The sequence below is a fragment of the Periplaneta americana genome, chromosome 4 (genome assembly GCF_040183065.1).
Source record: "Periplaneta americana isolate PAMFEO1 chromosome 4, P.americana_PAMFEO1_priV1, whole genome shotgun sequence".
NCBI lineage: Eukaryota > Metazoa > Arthropoda > Insecta > Blattodea > Blattidae > Periplaneta > Periplaneta americana.
Window position 1 is genome coordinate 150,442,629 of NC_091120.1, and position 17,006 is coordinate 150,459,634.

Here is a 17,006-nt window from a genome sequence, read left to right on the forward strand (position 1 = left end):
CTTGGAAACTGGGTTGCATTTATTATTGAACAAAAGGCTTTGAGCTAAATTCTTAATACCGTTGACGACTCCATGCTGCAATAGTACTCTTGACTCTAAATCCAGCAATCTAAATTCAAATCTCGGTGGAACCTTTCCGCGTGGTTTCAATTATACTCCTTAAGCTACTTATTCTAATGATTTAAGAAAACTTTGTTATCATCGGTCCCATGGTGTAATGGTTAGCACTCTGGACTCTGAATCCAGCGATCCGAGTTCAAATCTCGGTGGGACCTTACCGTTTCATTTTAATTGTACCAATTACATCACTTATTGCAGTGACAGAAGACATTTTTACCGTTGTCGGTCCTATAGTGTAATGGTTAGCACCGTGAACTCTGAAGACTGTGAATCCAGTTGAATTTAAACCTGTGTGAGATCTTAAACTTAGCGTTTAATTTTGTATGTGTATTTCTTCACACTGCAATGGGTATATACCCGGTGGCAGTGGTAACTAATTACACTCAATAATGACAATAATAAACTTATTAATTAAAAATACAATTAATAATAATACTAATAATTAATACTAACAACAACAACAACAACAACAACAGGGAATATACTAAATTAAATGAAACGATCACTTAAAATAACATTTGAAATATTCTAATTTGTATCTTAAAACTAAGATCGAACTAAAACCCACGAGAATATGTTCATATCTGCACAAGTACCTTTCAACATTACACTCATTTCGCTGTCAACTCACTCACTGCACTGAAACTGCGACACATTTCACTGATTCTATCCTGATTTCACTAACACTTCAAAAACATTTCACTGTTCAAATTCTTTGCACTGCCACTATAAACTATAAAGCTTCACTGACAGGAACACGTTTCACTTACACAGCACACTTCACTGACACGACATACTTCTTCACTGATACAACACTTCAATAACAACATATCATTTACACCCTTTAAATTCTGTGTATAATTACCGTCTATTAGTAAGGTCCTTAAGCCTATTTTTAAATGCATTTTTGGTTGCTGGTCAAGCCTTTAGTAAGTCTGCAGGTAAAGCATTCCAGTCCCTGATAGTACGATTGAGAAAAGAAAACTTTCCAGTGTCCGTCCTCTGACTTCTTTCCCTCAATTTATATGAGTGGTCGTTCCTTGAAGAGTAATTTGGCTGCTGCAACCTATTTTTTATTTCTCTCCAGGCAGGCTCACCTCTGTATGTTTTGAACAATGCGCATAACCGAATTCGCGTTCTCCTGTCCGTGAGTGTGTCCCATTTTAATGGTGAATTTTTCCGACAACACTTAAGAGCCCGTTTTTTAATCTTTTCCAGTGTCTTAATATGTTCTAATCTGTAAGAATCCCAACATGCAGCACCAGGATCCCAACATGCAGCACCATTTAATTTTAATTGTAATATTTTAATGCTTATTGCAGTGACGTAAGAAACTTGCACCGTCATCAGTTCCTCGGTATAATTGTCAGTTCTCTGGATTCTAAATCGAACGGTCAGGATACATATCTTGGTGGGACCTTACCGTTTGATTTTAATTGAAAAATGTTGTTACTTATTACAATGATTTCAGAGAAAATACCGTTATCGATTCCATGGTGTAATGGTTATGACTCTGTAGTTTAAATACAGCGATTGTGGTTAAAATGTCTGTGGGACCTTTTCTTTTTAATTTGAATTATAACATATTATAACAGGTCTACTAAATTTAAAGTAAAGAGGTCATGCAATAATCTGAAAAGCTATTTATTTTATTCTTTCAACATCTTTCCGGTTTGTTCCTCCACTCCAGCTTCTTTTCAAAAGTCGGCTACTTTATTGCGGCTCATGTCTGACTTGACACGGGTTTTCCCTAGAAGGATTAGGAAGAGGATGGGTAAGGTTGCAAATTGCATGGGAACGGCTTGTTAGACGGTGAAAAACAATTATAGTTTGAGACAAATTATGTCGTCCTCGTCCCACTCCACCGCATGAAAGCAACGCTACTTTCTAAGTGATTTTTACAATACAAAGTATTTGTATGAGAAAGGTTGCCTTTTGTTCACTCATATTTACAGTAGGTGCTATGCGATGAGTGCTTCTATTACTTTCTAGAACTAAGGACGTTATGTTTCGTCCCGAAATAAATCCTTTCTTGGGTAGGTAAAAAGTCTTTTTAAATCTGTGTATTTCAAATTGTAAACTTCCCCAGCAGAAGTTTCCTCCCCCCCTTTAGAGAAGAAAAATGAACAAAATCTCTAAATATGTAGATTTATGTAATACCAAGCCATAATATGTAATGTGGGGGTAAATATGTAAAAATATGTAGTATCAAATTTTAATATAATAATGGTAATTACAAGATTCGCAAAGAGTTATTATTTATGTACGGTTAGGTTGAAAGAAATATAACATGTAATTACATAAAAATCCGATCCCTAAACATAACATTTTTCTATTACGTAAGAAATTCAACTGGCTGTTGATTCCGTGGTATAATGGTTAGCATTCATTCATTCATTCATTCATTCATTCATTCATTCATTCATTCATTCATTCATTCAATCATTCATTCATTCATTAATAGTTTTCTGCCCAAAGGCAGGTCTTTAACTGCAAACTCAGCATTCTCCAGTATTTCCTAATTTCTGTCTTCCTTTTACTCTCCTTATATGATCCATATATCTTAATGTCGTCTATTATTTGATATCTTCTTCTGCCCCGAACTCTTCTCCCGTTAACCATTCCTTCCAGTGCAACCTTCAGCCAATTTCTTTTCCTCTTCCCGTCAGTTTCAGCATTATTCTTTCTTCACTCACTCTTTCCAACACAGCTTCGTTTCTTATTCTGTCTGTCCATTTCACACATTCCATTCTTCTCCATATCCACATTTCAAGTGCTTCTAGTCGCTTCTTTTCACTTCGTCGTAATGTTCATGTTTCTGCCCTATACAATGCTACACTCAGTGGCGGCTGATTGACTGAGGCAAGTGAGGACGGGCCTCAGTCACTCGGCTTAACTGAAATCAAATTTTGTGTTTTTATATAATGTATTAGTTATTTCAATGAAGCATATATCACTGTAGAAGCGTTTGAAAATTGTGTGATATAAATAGACCTGTTTTGCAGTAAAATTTGTTCCTGAGGCCAGGATCGCTCGTGCCGGGTCTGGTTTCTGCATTTCATGTGTCTTCGCGGGCTTTTGAGGTTGCGCTTAAAACGCTATAGGTGAGGCACAATTCGTCTGGCCTCGTGGCCTGGTCAGGTTTCACTCCTCCCAACCATGGGACGGCCTCAAGGGTAGAGTGGGGTGGGAATAGCAGTAGTGACTTATCTTCCTAAATAGGCTATAAATAACAAAAATTCCAGCTCTTTGGCAGGCAGAGACCCACACTATCTCTCCCCTTATGTCTTAGTTTATGACTTAAGCGAGGGTGTTGTACTATTGTACTTAGTAGTACAGTAGTGAATCTGGGCCGATGTTGTTATGTGTTTCGGGAAAATACAAACAGAAAGAAATGCGAGAAATAATACTGGTGTAGTTAATTCATTGTTAGAGTGTCCTTTATCGAGAAGAAATAATACTGAAAGAAAGGAAGTTTTAAATAAAGAGAGAGCCTACCGAGATACCTACGACATCGCTGACAATTTTTCTGACAGATAATCTTAAAACGCGAGTTTCTATTGCATCCTGGTATGGGCAACATAAATGGTTAAGTGGTAATGTGGTGGAAAATAAACTTCTCTGTTGGCCTTGTTTGTTGCTGTCAAAGGAAAAAAATAAAAAGAAAAGAAAGAAAGGGAAATTTCAACACATGATATGGGTTGCTTCATCACACTGAAACAATCACTGAAACTCGCAGCATAACAGCTTATTTGGTGAGTGAAATTATTATTTTTCATTACTAGTAATAATAATAATAATAATAATAATAATAATAATAATAATAATAATAATAATAATCATATTAATAATATAATAACAATAATAATAATTAATATCATAAATAAACATTTCCTATCGGAGGCACATAAACTAGTTGCATCTGGCCTCGCCGAGAATTTCGATCACCGGCCGCTACTGGCTACACTCCATACAAAGCACGTCACTATACTCTTCCTTAGTTCTTTTTCCAGAGGTCTACACTTTAAATTGCGCGATCGGAGGTCAAATCTCGGTAGAACCTCGTCGTTTGATAATTATACCACTTACATTAGGCCTACTTAATACAGAGACGTAAGGACACTAAATCACTGCTGGTCCTATGTTGTAATAAGTAACACTTTGAACTTTGAATTCAGCGGTACGAGAGTTCAAATCTCAGTGAGACCATAGTGATTGATTCTAATAACACTTAAATTATTTATTGTACTTATTGCAGTGACATAAGAAACTTGCCTCTTCGATGGTTCCATGGTGTAATGGTTAGCACTCTGGACTTTAAATACAGCTCGGCTATGTCCTCTGGATTCACAATCCGGCAGTTTCAGTTGAAATAAAGTGGCTAATAGACTTCAAAGTCACATTCACATAGTTTCTTCCTCACACACCCAAATTTCATTACAAGGACGCGCGATTGTTTCTTGTCCTATTTCTACCTCATTCATTCAGTACCTATTCGTTGTTTCATTTTCTTGCATATGATTCATGTAAACTTTACTATATATAATATAATATAATATAATATAATATAATATAATATAATATAATATAATATATGATGTGATGTGATGTGATGTGATGTGATGTGATGTGATATGATATGATATGATATGATATGATATGATATGATATGATATGATATGATATGATATGATATGATATGATATGATATGATATGATATGATATGATATGTGATATGACATGACCATAAATTAATACAACTTAAAGAAAATGTTTCTCACTTACATTATATTAGAGTATTTATTCGATATTTATATTGCATTATAAGTTATTATAGTACATTTAGTAATATATAATTTTAAACTATACAAATATTATAATAGATACTCTAATATAATGTACCTTAGAAACGTTTTCTTTAAATTGTATTAATTTATGGCGTTCATTACGAACATATTTGTCATATTCAGTAGCATGTTGTAAAGAATAATGCCGTTGGATATTGAACCTCTTAATCAGTTGGAGTGTTTTATGCCAAATTAAACACTTTGCTAATCCACTGCTCTCTACCAAAAAGAACTCCTCCTCCCATGATACATTAAACGCATTGGGAGTAGCGGGACGGTTAGTGTATGAGCGGAAGCTCCGTCTTCAAAGTTCGCCATCATACTGCAGAGTCACCACTGCACTGACACTGAATGACGTACAGTATGCATACGTCACCACGCTCGCAAGACCCGCTCTTTAAAGCACACAGCGCTCATTTCTCAGAATCACGTGATGTGCCCAGCCCGATGTAAAGGTTGGTTCACAATAAACCGGGAACGGAAATAATATTTAAATACATTTATTTTAACAATATTTGTTCTCATTCTCGTTGTCGTTTCCGTTCCCGGTTTATTGTGAACCAGCCTTAACTTCCGTAATGAGGTGGACATCGTCACTACACTACAACGAATTTCGTCGGCAATAGATAACCGTACACTTGATACAATGTCGATAAATAATCCATATAAAAGAAAGCTTTGCGTACACCACGGTGGGCTAATGCTTATGTTTCTGAACTCTAGATTTTTTACACAGCATGTCACAAGCACTCTGAGTTGAACGGAAAAAAGGAACACCTTAATCACGAAAACGTGACAGTTATGAGCAGTCTAATAGAACCGAATGTTCTTCATTTTGGCTTGTGCAAATGCCTACCGAGAAGTGGACGAAAGTTGTTTAAATCAAGAGCCATTGAAACAAGCGAGGGGGAAAGAGTTGTAAGCCGAGGAATTTGTGTGCAAGTCAGAATATTTTTGAATACCGATCCCAAGAACATTCACGTTTGCGATATGGCTATCTACGGTCCCGAGATGGGCTCTGGCCCCATAACTCGTGTAAAGTGGAGACACTAACGGCGCGGCGGGATTGCCTGCGATTATGTACGGTCGGCCACATCTGAATATCGTAAAACGCTATGGGACGAGCGGGTCTGCCTCATTTACCGCGTAACGACCGCCTCTGGGTCAGCAGCACGGCAGCTAGGGCCTGGTCGTGTTTTAGCTTGATTGTTTGCGTCTTCGACTACAGTGCGATGTTGTTTCTGTGGTGCTCAACGGCGATGCCCAATAATCACCGACCGGGTTAGCCGCAGCAATGTAGTACGCTGTAACGAGCTCTCCAAGACCGGTTGAAGTGATAATTTTCGTCATTCGTTAATTTAACTTTTGTTGTCTTCTTTCATAACAAGAATTCAATCTCTTGTTCCATTCCGAGACTAAAGGCTCATTCACAATGGAAAATTAAACATAACGTAAGCGTTAACTTAAAAATGTAAACGTTACGGTAAAATCAAGAGCATTCACGATGGGAACATAAACAGAACCGCAAAGGTACTTGGTAACCGTGGAAACATAACATCGACGCCATTTCCTCATATTGTCATACACTTCAGCGCTTCACGATTGTGTACTGTTTGCAAATCACATAAGCATAAGCATGAGAATTTGGAGTTCGCAAACTTTCATGTTAACGTCTAACGGCAATGTTAATGTCAATGTTTATGTGAATCATTGTGAATGATCCCATTTAACCTGGGCGCAAACTTTTAGGCCGTATTCATAGACATTTTTAGCGCGGGCTTTCGGTGGATTATCAGCGTTTTTCATATTCATAAACCAGTGTTAGCGATAGTTTATGATTTGAATTCTGTACTAGTAACCAGTGGATAACCGGGGCTAGCTTAGTACGCTCGTAGAGCGTGCTGCTAAATGTTTATGAATACGGCCCTTTGTGTTTATGTTACAGTTATGTTTAATTTTCATTTTGAATGGGTCTTTATGGTCATTTGCATCGACCATTGATTAAAATTGCCACCTAACACCTGGTTAAGCATTTTTACTCTGTATCGATCTCGGTTGAGAATTTCATGCACTATAAAATCCCAAAAACATGCATGCATTCATGCACTATCAAACTATGAAACATGCATGATCAAGCGGAAAATACATTAAAATATGCACTTTCATTTTTGTTCCAAATTTATTTCACCTCACATTTTTGCACAGTTAACAACTAACAACATTTCTGAATTGGTTTCTGTGAGGTTTCTGCTCTTGTCAGTCAATATGTTTTTATAGACAGAGAAATTATGGGTGTAAACTTGAATGAAACTTTTTCTGTTATTTACGTTTTTTCTTTCATTGCCTTCTTCACTCCTGATTCCTGGAGCTAAAATAAGGGACATAAAAATCGAGAAACTGAGGTGTCCAGTCAAAACCATTAAAACGTGCACTTAAACTGAATACAATGTATATTATATGCATGATTAAGCTAAAATTAGCTTAAATATGCATTATGCATGTTTTTATCTCCAAAAAGACCAAAACATGCAAATATGCACGGAAAAAGTACACGTATTTGGAAGCGGAAAGTAATGAAAGGGATAAGTACTAAGTTTGAGCTATGTCCTATATTCCTATAAAAAAACATGCATTTGCATGGAATTCTCGTCTCTAGTAATAACTTAAACAGGAGATTAGTAACAGTAACATCTAACCGACCATATTTGAGCGATTAGAGGGGATAATCAATGATTCGTCATAGGGACTAAAATATAGGGTAGACCAGGCATGTCAATTGATGCCCACAGGAGCAATCGCGCGCTTTAGAGCCCAGGGGAGCCTTAGCGCTTTACAGCGGAAAGGAAAGAGACAGACGAAAGAGGTGGTATATGCAGCTTGGTCGAGCTATATTCAGGGATGGCCACCACTGATTCAATAGATAAAGGGAAGAGAACTTATTAAAACTGTATCCATGTTAATTTTTAGATTTGCCTGAGAAGTCTAAGTGCATTATAAGAATGTAAGTTTTAATTTTAATGCTCATTTTTCACAAGTTTGATTTTTTTATTCAAAAGAAATATTTTCTCAACTTTTCGTATAGTAAGGTGAAATTTTCAGGTATAGGCCTATTTATTTAGTAGACTTACAGAATGTTTTCGTAAATCTAATATACCGTACATACGTATTACTGAAGATAGTGTATTGAAAATTTTGAAAATATTCGCATGGAAATTGTTTGTAAGGAATTGAATTAACAAAGCAACTACTGTTACATCATAAGCAAAAGATACGTGCCCATGTGTTGTAAAAATGTCAGCTCTATAGCTTCAGCAGATTTCGAGAAAATAATTTAATATTCTGATGATAGGAAGTTGCTCACAAATATCACCTTGAAAGCATAATGCGATAAGAGTTTTGTTATGTAATATTAGTTCCATTTAAAACAGATACAACACCTAGGTAACTTTTCTTTGTACTGTAATATTGTTTTGATTAGTTTATTGATTACTTTGTAAGGCTAAAGATACCATCAACTTATCATGTCATACTCAATCTCTTTCTTTGGAATATCACTTTCTTTATGAATGATGTGTTTCATCCACTTAATACAGTATAATATTATACTACTATGGAATTTAAGTGAATATTCTTTCTTAACTCTCTATTATGTTATTAAGATTTAAAACACAAGAGCAATATTAAGAAATCAGTGTTAGTACTTTTGTTTTACAGACAATATAGATAATATTATACAGAAAGAAGACATAAAAATAACGACATAAAATTTCACGTTCCGTTTGAAGTTTGTGCACCACTGTTTTCTTAATCCAAAAGGTTGCTTATTCATATACACAACCCTTCCTCTTTCCATACTTAGCGCTTGCTGCCCGCGCACGACGTCAAGGTCAGAAAAATGCGCTTGCTTTGACATCACTGGAGTAGACCTTATTTTTCCTGAGTTCTCTAAGTTTTTCTGATGATCCCGAAGGTTATGATGTTCGTTACTTTTTATAATTGCTCCGTCGATATAGCTAGGAAAAAGCTAATCTTTACCTACTTAGATGTAACACGCGGAGCACATTCAACGCAGATATCTCTCCTCTGTTCTGTGCATGCCGGTTTGTTGCACTTCACACAAGATAATTTTGTTTTCTTGTGTTCAGCGTGAGGACATAAAGCAAATGTAGATTGTTTAATTTGTTTCAATCTTGCTCAATACGTACACCAGAGTTTATATCATCTCTTACAGCCATCACTAACACAATGACAAGAAACGGCTATAAAAACTTACAAACGTGCCCATTTATCTGGAAACTACTCTAAGTAGTGAATGAATATCTGTGATTTGAGAGCTGTTTAAAGCCATCCAAAGATATGACATCAAAACATAAGTTTTTATGGGATGACGCGTCACTCCGGTGTGTATTCTAGGGTTAAAACAACTTTTTTTATATACTTTATACACCGATATGAATTTTCGCAAAGAAAAATTAATTAAAACAGGTAAGAATAATTTCAAACTTGAATTTAGGTATTTTTAGATAGTATAGGACCACCATTTTCGATCATGTAGCTATTTCCATAAATCATGCACAGCCAATGAATTTACCTGCATATATTACAGGAGAAACAAAATATGATTTTATCTAAAATCCAAAGTCTATTGATAAATAATTAAGATCTAAATCAACCAATCAGCATGGACCGACTATGAGTGCTCTTTTTTATTCACAATAAGTAATCAATTATTTAATTGTTGATACAAAATAACAGAAGAACACATCTTTGTTTTATTTACCGTTAAACACTGCAACATATAGGCCTAATGAAATGATACAGGAAGACACAAACTAAAAATGTTCATAGGTCCCACCGAGATTTGAACTCGGATCGCTGGATTCAAAGTCCAGAGTGCTAACCATTACACCATGGGACCGATACAGAAACTAAGGTATCAATCTATAATACTTCAGAAATATAATACGTATAGCCTACTTAACTCTTGAACTTCGTACCATACTCAACACATTAGCACAGTTATCAGCTTGGAATGACAACAGTACTTCATTATTCATTTTAGTATAGAAAATTCGAATTTGTTATACCGCCGATTATTGTTATCTTTCCGCAGATGTGCAGTTAGAAACTGTACAAGTGTTCTCCAATGTTTGGAAAAAGTAGGCCTATCTATTTTGTCCTAATGTTATTTCATAAAAAAAAATCACAATAAAACACTCCCAACAACTTTCAACTAACACTAAAAGTGCATTGACAATGTATTTTACCTACTAGAAAATGTAATATTACTGTTGTGGACTTGTATAAAACATATTTTAACAAATCCAGAATTTTTGTGTAAAATATGCGTTTCGGAAATACAGTCTGATCCCTTTGGGTATGGATAATATTAATTCAGTATTATAAAGCTATTATGATAGCAGGAAAAATTTATTGCTGGTTATATTATGATAAAAATATGGGAGTTTCTATATACGAAAGGACAAATGAAAATCGTACGTGATTAAAATGGCTACAGTACTACAAATCAACAGCGGGCACAATGTGTTCTTTAGTATGCTAAGTTTGAGAGTGTTAAAAAAGTTCAAAGGGAATTTCGACGTGATTATGGTGTGCGTAATGTACCTAAATACGATTCCATAATGTTGTGGTATCGAACATTTGTAGCAACAGGTTCTGTGTTAAAAAAAAAAAAAACATGCAGGAGATCGCAGGCGAAACCAGTACAAATAGCAGCTATTCTTAGCTTGGCCCCCAAACTCCCCAGATCTAACTCATCCTGACTTCTTCATGTGGGGTTTTGTTAAAGACATTATCTATTCACAGAAACATCGATGATCTGAGAGTAAAAGTTACTGAAGCTTTTCAACAAATCACCCCTCTTATGTTACAACGGACATGGGCTGAATTACATCGCCGTTATGAATTGTGCAGGGAGCGCAATGGGGGTCATGTTGAGCTCTGAGGAATCTCCCATCTTTCAGTGTTGTATGCACAAAGTTTCAACAAATAAAGTTCAGTAGTAATAGTGTTTTACGGTGTTTTTATTTTATCCATACCCAAACGCATCACCCTGTATTAAAAATACACATTTGTATTGCAGTTTACCGACGAGAAATACATTTGACATGTTCTGAAGTTGTGGAAAACATGTATGAAATAAATCCTAAACTTTTGTACAAAACGTGTTCTGAAAATACTAAAGAGGTAGTCTACATTTACCTTGCATTTTACTGACTATAAAATCCTTTAACATATTCTACCTAAGTATAGTTGTGTAATTTTTTTTTTCTACTAAATCGAGAATATTTGTATAACATATGTTTTGAAAATACTTGAAAACACGAATGAAGCGATTCATGGTAGAGGATAAACAAAGAATGTATAGGCCTACTGTACTTGAGAAATGAGTAAAAGTTCGATGAACTACGGCCAGCTGGTCAATATTGCGTATACAGTAATTCATATCGTATCATTGCCTTTGTTTTCGTAATGGTCTAACTCTAAGTAATAATAGTTTATTTGACGACATTTTCAACAACAGAGATTACTCGACGTCGAAATTCAACGTGGGCGATAAATGGCCCACAAATTTTTGCATAGATTAATTTATCAGGTACAGAGTTCTTTCACGTGCCGTAAATCTAAGACATTGGATCCAAAGCTTCACTTCATTTTCAGAGGATGCCAAGTTAAGACCTCGCCGAGATTCCAACTCAGATCGCGTTCCGAAGTCAGTAATTCAAAAACAAATTAAACTCGAAGAACAACGCATTTGATCCATCTCTAATGATAATAACAGACAAAAATATTTTATGTAATTTGAGGAACAAGGATTGGAAATTAAAATGTCTAAGGTCCATTGAGATTTGAAATGGATCGTTGGATTCATAGTCCAATGTGATAACACCATAGGACCGATTACAGTGTGCATCTAGACATCAAACACTCGGTACAACTGAAGCTAAAATAAAACTTTAAGGTCCCACAGATGCCTGAATTCAGATCGCTGGTTTCAGAGTGTAGAATACTAATCATTACACCATGGGAATAAGTAGAGTGTTTGTCGAAACATCTAACACTCAGCACTTTTATTGATAAAACTGAAAAGCAAGATAAAGTCCCACCGAGATTTGAACTCGGATCGCTGGATTCAGAGTCCAGAGTGCTAACCATTACACCATGGGACCTGTTAAAACATGCCTCTAAACATTAGCTCTCAGATTTTTTACAGCTAAACCTAAAATCAGTCTATAAGGTCCCACCGAGATTTGAACTAAGATCGCTGGATTCAGTGTCTAGACTAGAGTGCTAACCATTACATCATGGGACCGAGTATAGCAGAGATATAAACTTCTAAATTGTCTGTAATTTCACTGATAAAAATAAAACAGAAGGGAAACGTTCTGTCAACATTTGAACTAGCATTGCTAGATTCAAAGTCAATAATGCTAATCATTATAACACGGAAACCGTTACAGCGGGTCTCTAAACATCTAACACTCGGCACTCCTACAGCTAAACATAAAATCAAACTATAAGGTCTCACCGATATGTGAACTCAGATTGTTGGATTCAAGGTCTAGACTAGAGTATACTAACCATTATGTTATTGGTCGGAATTTCTTGAATCGTGAATCAACTTCTTAATACATAAGCAGGGTGGAGGGGTGAGGCATGATCTCCCTCCCCTTAGCCATCACTTATTCATTAAAAGTTAAGCAGTTTGGGTATCCTCCCCATCCTATCTTCCCCTTTGTTATGTATTGCGAGATGCATTTCATATGACGTAATCTTTTTCGATTATTATATTACTCGTACAATGGCGTTCAAAGATATCTGACCCAAGATTTTATCACGATGTAAACGAAGTTTCTAACCACGGGACGAGTCAGAAACAAAGATATAACAAACTGACAAACTTTGAAATAATTCCACTACACCTTTTCCAGATGTAGGCCTATTTCAAAAGGTACAGTAGACCTATCATTTGCATTTCAGATTCATCAATTGCATTTCAGAAAGCATCATTTGTATTTCAGATAAATCAATTATATTTCAGAAAGCGTAATTTGTATTTCGGATTCGTCAATTGTATTTCAGAAAGTGTCATTTGTTTTTCAGATTCGTCAGTTGTATTTCAGAAAGCATAATTTTTTATTTCAGGTTCGTCCATTGTATTTCAGAAAGTGTCATTTGTAATTCAGATTCGTCAATTGTATTTTAGAATCCGTCGATTGTATTTCAGATAATTGAATCATTTTTTTTGTTGTCATGGAAACTATATAATTTGTTTATCATGAGTTAGCAATAACGAGTTTATTAGGCGTCATCTTGTCTTTGAATTTCCTGTATTTTACAATTTATTTTGTCAATTTATATATATATATATATATATATATATATATATATATAAATTGACAAAATAAATTGTATATATATATATATATATATATATATATATACACTATTGAAAAGCAGATAATTACAAACAACAGTATGTGTATTGTAATTTTTAAAATAAGGTACTTACAATAGTTAAAAAATTATTCATAATCCTATGAATGTTAGAATTATGAATATTACAAATTGTTGACTCACGCTATTCTGAAATATAATTAACACTTTCTGAAATACAATTGATAACTTTTGAAATACAAATCACTCATCTGAAATACAAATAACGCTTTCTAAAAAAATATTGACTTATCTGAAATACAATTGACGGGTTCTGAAATACAATTGACGAATCTGAAATACAAATGATGCTTTCTGAAATACAAAATAATGATGAATCTGAAATTCTGAAATACAATTGACGAATCTGAAATACAAATGACGCTTTCTGAAATAAAATTGACCAGTTCTGAAAAAAATGTGGAAAAGGTGTAGTTCTCAATAGGTGAGTCTATTATTGGGGCCGGTAAAAAGTGTTTGGGAAAACATTGTTGTAGATTAAGCCTATTATTTATTCTCATAATTGACAATATCAACCGTTTCTCGCTAAATCTAGTGTATTTTTTTACAATCATTAGAGGAGGATGAAATTCTGAAATTTGTTATGCTGGTATATTTTTGTACTATTACTGACAATGACTGTTGTCTTGGCTATCTATAAATAGAAGCAATAACTAAACAAGCCGCATTTACACGAACAAATTATCGATCACTATCGATTAGTAAGACTCAGATATCTTTGAACGCCAGTGTACATCATGAGACCGAGTGACAGCAAAGACTTGAAACTTCTAAATGCTTCCTGATTTTACTGATTCTGTAAAACTAAAAGAGAAAGGTAAGGTCCCACCGAGATTTGAACTCGGATCGCTGGATTCAAAGCCCAGAGTGCTAACCATTACACCATGGGACCTGTACAAAAAGCGCTTATTTAGACTATAATTTATTGTCCCAGGAAAAGATAACAACGTGATTTCTCTCGTTGTGAACTGCGTTCTTCATTAATTATTCTTATAATTGACAGTATCGCTGTTTTCCGCTAAATGTAGTGTATTGTTTTTTTACAATCATTAGAGGGGGATGAAATTTTTAATTTTATAATGCTGCTATATTTATGTACTACTGGTGACAATCAGCGTATTCCGAATCTCACCGGACCAGTGGACATCAATGAAGTCATGCTGCAGCGAAATAGCAACAAAACTGCTGGAAGGTTCAATGGAGCCGACCCGGGTGGCGCAAGCCGTAGAGGCACGCAATGACTCTACGGCTTGGTCCGAAGGGTTGTGGGTTCGAGTCCCGCCTCGGGCATGGGTGTTGTGTTAGTGTTAGTTAGTAAACAGAAACAGAAAACAGAAAACAGAAAACTGAAAACCTGAAAAACAGAAATATTTCGGAAAATGGCCTCTGGCCGGATGTAGAAAAAAAAAATGGCTAACATGGCGGCTGTACAAGCTGTAGTCTGTGCTACGTTAGCAAGATTTTTCGAGATTTCCATATTGTTAACTCGTTCAAAGAAAAGAGAGCATAAACAATTTATTTCTTGAACCGGTAGTAATAACTGGTCCGTTGACATGTTCGCTCATAAGTCATGAACATATTTTTTTACGTTGTGCTCATTACAAACAATACAGCAGAACACACCGCCATGACACAACAGTGCACGATGTCATTCGACTGCTAACTCCCGCCCTATACAAGAACCAATCAGATTCACTGATGGATACTGCCACCACCTCTGCAAGCTGATGGAACCAGTGCGACACCGGTGGAGCATCAGTGACATCATCGTTGAAATTCGGAACACTGTGATGCCATGAGATTGCTCAGCGCTGAGATTCGGAATACGCTCAATGACTATTGTTTTGGCTATCTATACATAGAAGTAATAACTAAAGAAACCACACTTACACGAACAAATTATCGATCACTATTGATTAGTAGGAGTCAGATATCTTTGAAAGCCAGTGTACACTGACGTTCAAAGGTGTCCGACCTACGATATTATGATCGTGTAAGCGAACTTCCCAACCATGGGGTAAGTCAGAACCAGATATATATATATAAAACCTGACAAACTTTGGAACAGTTACACTAGTTCTGAATAGGTGGCACCATTACTGGGACAGTTAAAAAGTGTCAGAGAAAATGATTATGTAGATTAAGCATGAATTATTATCACAATTGACAATATCAGTGGTTTACAGCTAAACCCAATGTTGTTTTACAATCAATAAATTGGGTGGGATGAAAAACTGAAATCCATAATGCGGGAATATTTATCTACAATTGGCAACAGAGATTATTATCTTCGCCATCTATTCATAGAAGCAATAACTTAAGAAGCCACATTTACACCAACAAATTATCGACCACTATCGATTAGTCGGATCAGATATCTTTGAACGTCAGTGTGCATCATGGGGCCGAGTGACAGCAAAGACTTGAAACTTCTAAACACTTTGTGATTTTACTGATTCTGTAAAACTAAAAGGAAAGAGTAAGGTCCCACCGAGATTTGAACTCGGATTGCTGGATTCAAAGTCCAGAGTGTTAACCATTACACCACGGAACCTATACAAAGACTTTTATTTCGTCTCTAATTGACTAAGGAAAAGATAACAGAACGTGTTTCCTCTCTTGAACTACGTCCTTCATGTATTATCTCATTGGAACTGTTGTGAGCGGCAGTGACAAACATTTTTTTATTTATATGTGGACTCATTCAAGTATTAATATCTTATCATTTATTTATTTGTATAACCAGCGAATGCACACAGTACTTCGAGTTACAGACTTCAACCAACAAGGCAACTAACATTTTTATCTTGATATTTTCTTAATGAATTCACACCTAAGACTCAGAATCATTCTGCGTAACATACAATTATGAAGGTATCACTTATTTTCTTTGCTTGCTTCCCGTAACAAATGATCCGTTCAGTAACGTATACAGTACGCTACATTGTAAGCCATAATATTTAAACTCCTAAGAAGTTAAGGACTTTCACGTTAAATTTGTAGAATTGCAAATAATAAACCTCGACACTATCAATAAGATGACACATAATTAACTTTCATATTTTACAAGTGTCGCAAAAGAGGGGGGGGGGATTGCAAGTTGCACTGAAAATAGTAAACTACACTGCATACAAATGAAAGATTGTTAAATTGATAGAATTGCAAATAATGAACCTCGACACTAACAGTAAGGTGACTCATATTTTCCTAGTGTCGCAAAGGGTGGGGGTTGTTAGTTGCACTGAAAAATAGTAAACTACACTTCAAACAAATGAAATATTGTTAAATTTATAGAATTGCAAATAATGAACCTCGACACTAACAATAAGACGACTCATACTTTACTTTCATATTTTACAAGTGTCGCAAAAGAGGGGGGGGATTGTAAGTTGCACTGAAAAACAAATGTAAACAAATGAAAGATTGTCAAATTTATAAAATTGCAAATAATGAACCTCGACACTAACAATAAGACGACTCATACTTTAATTTCATATTTTCCTAGTGTCGCAAAAGAGGGGAGGGAATTGTAAGTTGCACTGAAAAATAGTAAATTACAC

The 17,006-nt window shown here is 35.4% G+C and overlaps 5 non-coding genes across 5 annotated transcripts; 1 reads left to right on the top strand and 4 right to left on the bottom strand.

The window, feature by feature from the left end:
- Positions 1 to 203: 203 nt before the first annotated feature.
- Positions 204 to 275, top strand: TRNAQ-CUG (transfer RNA glutamine (anticodon CUG)). Its single transcript has one exon. It is a non-coding gene; the product is annotated as a tRNA-Gln (tRNA).
- A 9,539-nt stretch (positions 276 to 9,814) lies between these two features.
- Positions 9,815 to 9,886, bottom strand: TRNAQ-UUG (transfer RNA glutamine (anticodon UUG)). Its single transcript has one exon. It is a non-coding gene; the product is annotated as a tRNA-Gln (tRNA).
- Positions 9,887 to 12,086: 2,200 nt separating this feature from the next.
- Positions 12,087 to 12,158, bottom strand: TRNAQ-CUG (transfer RNA glutamine (anticodon CUG)). Its single transcript has one exon. It is a non-coding gene; the product is annotated as a tRNA-Gln (tRNA).
- Positions 12,159 to 14,266: 2,108 nt separating this feature from the next.
- Positions 14,267 to 14,338, bottom strand: TRNAQ-UUG (transfer RNA glutamine (anticodon UUG)). The gene has a single exon. It is a non-coding gene; the product is annotated as a tRNA-Gln (tRNA).
- Positions 14,339 to 15,928: 1,590 nt separating this feature from the next.
- TRNAQ-UUG (transfer RNA glutamine (anticodon UUG)) lies at positions 15,929 to 16,000 on the bottom strand. Its single transcript has one exon. It is a non-coding gene; the product is annotated as a tRNA-Gln (tRNA).
- Between the last annotated feature and the right edge of the window lie 1,006 nt (positions 16,001 to 17,006).